Consider the following 7,488-nt stretch of genomic DNA (forward strand, 5'->3'; position numbering starts at 1 on the left):
AAAAAAAAAAAAGTGAACAACCAGAGGATGAGAAAGTTTCTTTGAAAATTAAAAATATGGGGCTGGAGATGTGGCTCAAGCGGTAGCGCCCTCGCCTGGCATGCGTGTGGCCGGGGTTCAATCCTCAGCACCACATCCAAACAAAGATGTTGTGTCCGCCGAATACTAAAAAATAAATATTAAAAAAATTCTCTCTCTCTCTCTAAAAAAATAAATAAATAAAAAGAAAATTAAAAATATGACAGAAGGTTGAAGATAAAGTTTGAAAAATATTCCAGAAAGTTTTGTAACAGGCAAATGCACAAGACTGGGGGTATGGCTCAGTGGCAGAGCACTTGCCCAGCATGCACACGACCCTGGGTTCAATCCCCAGCACTGCAAAAAGAAAAAGAAGGCAAATGCACAGAAAAATGAAATTAAAATTAAATTTTTCAAGAGTAATTTCACCCATTCAACTTCCCACTTATAAAGAGCTCTAGGAGAAGACAAAAAAGAGAGTGAAATAAATGATTAAAGACATAATTTTTTAAAACTCAGGATTCAGGAAAACAAGTCTACTTCAAAGATTTATCCTCAAGAGATGTGCAAGGACATGAAGACACATACACAAAATGTGCTCAATGCAACATTTTTGAAACAGCAAAAATTTGCAATGACCTAATTGTTTAAATGGTTATTTTGTTGGATAAATTATAAAACACCTAGATTATGAAGTTTTAAAAATAATTCTGTGGCTCTGGATGTACTAACATGGAAAGATCTTAAGAACAGACTCTTAAGTGAGAAAAAGCAAGTTGCAGAACCACGGGAATGCATTTTTCTTTTTAAAAAAAATAGTTCAAAATAAAGTAGCTCAGGAGCAGAGCACACTCTTTTTTAAAATTTTTTTTAGTTGTCAAAACCATTATTTTATTTATTTATATGTTGTGCTGAGAATTGAACCCAGTGCCTCACACACGCTAGGCGAGCACTCTACCCCTGAGCCACAATCCCAGCCCCAGAGCACATTCTTAGTGTTCACAGGCCCTAAGTTGTACCCAGCACCACAAAATAATAATAATAATTAAAAAATTATTTACAAATTTATACATTTTTGCAAATGCTTTGAAGCAGGCCTAGAAATCTACTCAAGAAGATGTCAATCATGATTATCTCAAGAGAGAAGGAAACTAGGAGTTAGTGAACTGCCCTTTAACTTTGCATTTACATATATCTATATTATTGATTTTTCAATAATCTGTATGTGTTTCTTCTGGACATTTGAAAAATCAATGGCAGTAAAATAATTATTTACAATATTATACAGAAAAAAGAAAGGTTTTCCCTTTATTATACTTTTGGGGGAGGGGGGGGGAAGCAGCAGGTTATCAGGAGTCAGAATGAAAAGAAAAGAAAATTCCTGACTAGAGAAAGACTATAACCCAGATAAGGAATACGAGAAGTTAAGGCATTGCCCTATCTTTCAGGAGCTTGCAGCAGACCTGGAAAGGCAGGCCCACACAGATGGCCAATCATGACTGGTACTCAGTGGTACAGTCTCCCATCAAATTGTGCATTATATTAAGGCCTGGGAGTTCAGAGGGGGAGATCATTGAAAGCTGGAGAAGCCAAGAATGTTTCCTGGAACGAGTGGGAGTTGAAAGATGGCAGAAAGGAGAACATTATAAGTCAGACAATCAGCAAGAGTGAAGGTCTTGATTCGACTGAGCATGCAGAATTCATGCAGAGGTGAGGGGAGCAGCCCACCTAGATTACAGGGATCGTGGTAGTTAGGATTAGCTTTAGCTGTATACAACAACGACAATGAAAACTCAAATAACAATGGCTTAATCAAGAAGGGACTACTTTTCTAACATACCAAAGGAGTCCAGAGGTAGGTAGTCCTGAGCTATTTCAACGGTTTCATCATCATAAGGGTATCAGGTTCCTTCTATTCTCCTGCTTCATCGTTTTTAGTACTGGTTTCTATCTTCAACTTAGCCACATAATCTCAAGATGGGTTCCATAGCACCAACCATCATTCATATTTTCCACCCAGCAGAAAGGAGGAAAAACCAAGGGAAAATAGACATACTTTACCCAGTTAGCCTCCTTTAAAGAGTTTCCCTAGAAGCCTCACCCAGCAACTTCTACTTCCATCTCACTGGCTACCCCTATCCATTACAGGAGGCAGGAAGCATGTTGTTAGGCTGGACTATTGCAACTCCTATTAGTTTAAGGTTCTAAGAATAAAGGACTATTCACATCTTTGCCAAATAATTTGTTTAGATTAAGAAAGTTTTGAAAACAAAAGAGTCAAAAGATTTTAAGTTTTAAATAAATTAGCAAATTACTTATAATCCATAAAGAAATAAGTAGAGAAATGAATATTTAAAAGCATCAAGAAATAAAAAGTAGGGGCTGGGGATATAGCTCAGTTGGTAGAGTGCTTACCTCGCATGCACAAGGCCCTGGGTCCAATCCCCAGCACCATAAAAAAAGAAAAAGAAAAGAAAAGAAATAAAAAGTAAACGAGAAAAGCACTAATAGTTGCTTACTTCTAAAAATAGCTGATTATTTGGCCCAGCTCTATTCACCCATTTATGACCTCCTACAACTTTATAGAGAGATCTATTAACACTCCGTTATCTCCCTTACACTCATTCAGAGCAGATTTCTGGTCTGCATATGGTGACAGAATCAGCCTTCTCCCTTCTCATGCATATACCCATAGTGCTTAGAAGACATCATAATAATAAGAATGATTACATTGTGCCTTAGTTAGTGTTTATCATTTTGCTGGTTAAGGGGCAATGTGTTTGGGACAGGGATATAGCTCATGTGGTAGAGTGTTTGCTTTGCATGCCCAAGGTCCTGGGTTCAATCCCCAGCACCACAACAAGAGAGAGAGAGAGAGAGAGAGAGAGAGAGAGAGAATATGCACTTGAGTAGAAAGAGTAGCATGGACTTTGTCTTTAGATAGAACTGACACTATGTGCTATGATGTTCCTTTGACAAGTGACTTTAACTCACTAAGAAACACTTTCCTCACCCTTAAAATGAAGACAATCAAAGGAATTTTAGATGCATTTTTGAGACTGTGGTGAGGTTTGGAGCTTAGTACTCAGTAGGAATTTACAAGTGGCATACTTCATTACTATTCTATCATGCCTGCAGGGTAGTAAGATCATTAAGGGCAGAGGCATGTCATCCTTATCTTTGCATGAACCCCCACTGTCTAACACAAATACCAAATGCCATTCCAGGAAATTGAAGGTAAGCTGCAGGTCTTCAAGAGAGTTCTAGAAGATAGCAGCAAGCAAGACTCTGTGCCAGGGAATGGATGACTGGCTGTTGTGGTTTGAATATGAAGTGACCTCCAAAGACTTGTGTGTCAAAGGCTTGGTCCCTAGTACAGCAATGTGCAGAGATGGGGCTTTCAGGAAATGATTGAATCATGAAATTTCTAGCCTCATCAGTGGATTATCCATTCCATGAATTAATAATTTTAATGGACTATCGGTAGGTGATCGAAACCGTAGGAATTGGGATCTAGTTGGAAGAAGTGGGTCACTGGGGACTCTTTCTTGTGCCCAGCCTCTTTTACCCAGCCTCTGCTTCCAGGTTGCCTTGAGCTGAGCAGCTTTCCTTTGCTACATCCATCCACCATCTTGTTCTGACTTATCTCAGTCCAGAGCAATGGAGCAGGCTGACCACCAGCTGAACCTCTGAAACTGAGCCAAACTTTCCTCCTCCAAGTTGTTTTAGTCATCAGGACAAAAAGCTAACACACTGGCCTATTGTCTTACCCCAGAACCAGATAGGAAACCACTCCTGGGGATGGTAAGTGACGTTGGAGAATTCTCTTCGAGCACAGTTGAAATTCCGAGATCCTAGACACCTAATAACTGTTGCTTCTTTTCTTTTTCCATATATTTTATAATTTAAAATGTATGTTTTGTGCGCTTCCTTTAAGCACACTGTGGCCAGAGTGCTTGTGTTAGAAAGTTTCCTGGCACATATGCAGATGAGATGGTCCCTTCTGTACCAAGTATGGAGATGCATTTAGGCCTGCTGGTCTCATCATGTGTCCCCTGATCCTGGGAGTCCACTTGCATGTGCAGCTCAACCTCTTCCATGGGTGGTTATGATGTAAGAAGCACAAAGGCTTCTGCAAAAGCTCCTCAGACCATCTCCTGCTTTCCCAAGGTCAAATCTCTAAGCACAGGGCATTCCTTCCTAACCCTTCAGCAGCATAGCTCTTCTGCTGCCTACCCTTTTATCTTTGTCCTCTCCCTCCCTCTCGACATTTGCACACTGGCACATCAAATTACAGAATGAAAAGGGACATGATTTCTTCCGTGTATTTAGGAAAACAATATGGCAACCTATTGTACCCAGAATGCATCCATGCTACATGAGTTCCTCTGTTCAATTGCTATCCCATGGATAGGCAGAAGTAGTTTTTTCAGGCCAGAAGCCCAAGAAGACATAAGACACAGAAGGCTTTTCTTATTACACACGCTTGGACCTCACCCTTGGAGGTACTGATTCAGCAATTCCAGGGTGTATCCTGAAAAATGTTTCCCAAGTAGTGCCTCCCGGTTCTGTACTCAAGAAACACCAGCGCAACCTGTGTTCCCTTCTGAAGAGCTACTCTTAGCAATGGATTCTGGAGAGCCACTTTCTCACTGACCACTGGCCTCGGTCATGCAGTCCTGCAAGGAATCACACTATGAATGACAGCCTCAGAATCTCAACAATGGCAACTAATGTCTTTAACATGTATCAGACACTTTTCTAGGTTTTTAACTCATTTAATCCTCACCCAAATGCTATGTGATACTAACACTATCTTTATTTTTTTATCAAGGAAGCAACTGATGGATGGCAAAGCCCAGATTTAGAACCAGCGTGTACACTTAACAACACCCTATGCAGCTTCTTGCAGTGAGTTTCAGAAGATCTCAGGAGCCCCATGTCTCTTTCCCATTGAACTAACCCAAGCTGACCTCTATAACCCTGATCCACCTGGCTTTACCACCACCCCAGCTCTCCTGTCTCCTTGCTCTGTTCAGTCACAGAATTGTGGTAACAATATCACAGATCTCAATGCTTTCCTGTTGATCCCCTAAGCATTAGCCCCAGGCTCTCCTTCCAGAAAACTTTCTCCAACACCCCCACTGCCCATGCCTATCTGGATTAGACTTTATTTGCACTTCCCTCCTTACTCTGTACATTTCTTGATCACCAAATTTACCATGAGGCATTCCAATCCCTACCTCCTTCTCCCTCAACTGGGAATTTGCTACAGATAGGAGTATATTTCCGGCATCTTGGATTCCCTAAGGCCTACTAAAGATCTTGCAGAAGAAACAAAGTAGGAGTTTGTTTGTTTCTTTTTGCAAATGTTTGTTGAATAAACAGTGTTGGCCTCAATGATACCTCTACTCCTCAACTTGTAAGAAGGCTTATTAATCATCTCTGGAGTCTGGAACAAGAAGGAACATTGTCCAATAGTCCCGTACTTAAGGTTTCCTCTAATGAGTACAGATCTCACTCTTTGGATACTTTGCTGTTTTCCCTTCCAACTCCCTGATATGTTATTTTTCTCAAGCCCAGGAGCCAAGGACACAGCAGCCTTCCTTACTATGGAAAATGTATATTCCCATTCAGACTCAAACTTTTCTAATAGAAAAACCTACTTTGTCATTCTTAAATTCTCTCTTTTCCATTCTACTCAGACTTAACTAGTAGGAGACCTTCCTAAACAATGAAATGGGGTTCCTGGGCACTCTAGATGAAAGCTCCAAAAAACAGACATATGACATACCAAAATACTTCATAGTTGTCTCCAACATGCAGGCTGCAGACAAAAATGTTCTTCTCTATATATTTTATTTTTTATTTTTTTTTTTGGTACTGTCAGTTGAAGCCAAGTCATCACATATGCTAGGCAAGTGCTCTTCCACTGAACAACATCCCCTTCCATTTTTATTTTATTTTGAAACAAGATCTCCCTAAGTTTCTCAGGCTGGCAACATGCAATCCTCTTGTTCAAGCTCCTAAGTTGCTGAGAATTGCAGACATACACCACCACACTCAGTGATCATTTAAAATTTGAGGTTTTCAGAATTAGTTGTGCTTCCTGATGCACAAGGAGTTACAGAAAAAGGAGGTGAGCAGGAACTGCCAATGGAATCGCAACAGAGGGCCAAGAGAATAAGCAAACCAAGTAAGAAGAAACATAGAATGGTGTTTGCTCTTCTAGAAGACTTTATGGATAACAAATACTCTCTTATAGTTTCTATTACCAATTTTACAAATAATTTCTATTAATCCCCTTGAGCACTGCTGCTGTACTCCAAGATTACTGAATATCAGGGCTTGCAATGTAGCACAGAGGTAGAGCACTTGTTTATTATACATGAGACTCTGGGTTTGATCCCTAGCACCAAGAAACAAAAACCAAAAGGATTATTAAACATATTATAAACAAATCACACTCATCATCACTTTCATCACCAATCACACTTATATATAACTGAGTATCTGTTGTATCTGTCATTTTGGCTCTGTAAAGTATGCCACTAAAATGACAGGTAACAAATATTGGATAAAGCCTTCAACTTGTTCCTAAGTATTGCATTCCTCTAGAACAAACACAACATAAACTGCAATGAGAAATTGGTGAAAAGAAAGAATGGAAATAGTATGCCCTAAATCCCTTAGCCCACTGCAGTTTGACGTTCACTTTCAAAGCCGACTGCATGACAAATTGCATAAACCATAATGAGTAAACACCACACCAAAGATTAAATCCCCAAGTGCAGCAGTATCATTAATCATACCAAACACATATTTGATTTTCTGTGGGCATCGAAATGTAATTGTTTCTCTGTAAGTTAAATAAGACTGATCCAGATCTGTGTTCTTGGCCAGAGAAGAGGGAAACTTGGTATCTTTCACTCGTTGTATGTCCATATTTTTCTCCAACTAATATGATCCATTTGAATGAAAGTATATTCTGTCTTCCTTTGTAAATGTTGCCAAGCACAGCATTTTAGGTTTGAGTAAGGGAAAAAGAATGATCTGTCTGTCTACTAAATTCAATTAAATCATTATCAGTAGGGAGATAATTTTTGAAGAACCTTAAAAAGTTTAGACTTTCAGCCCCAAATAATGTATATTTGCTCATATTCACTCAATTGTTTTAACTTTTCAGGGATTCTTGGCCACCCCAGAACCAATCACCTGCATTTCTTGGTAGCCACACCATACCTAAATTGAGTCACTGCTTAATACTCATTACTAATGGAATGATTTATCTTCTTAACTAAATTAGCATCATACCACCTAAGATTAAAAGATGATAATGTTTTTTAAAAAAATATTTTCTTAGTTGTTGATAGACCATTATTTTTTAAAATTTATTTATAAGCAGTGCTGAAAATCAAACCCAGTACCTAACACATGCCAGGCAAGTACACTACCACTGAGCCACAGTCC

Source organism: Marmota marmota, unplaced genomic scaffold (assembly GCF_001458135.2).
Source record: "Marmota marmota marmota unplaced genomic scaffold, marMar, whole genome shotgun sequence".
Taxonomy (NCBI): Eukaryota; Metazoa; Chordata; class Mammalia; order Rodentia; family Sciuridae; genus Marmota; species Marmota marmota.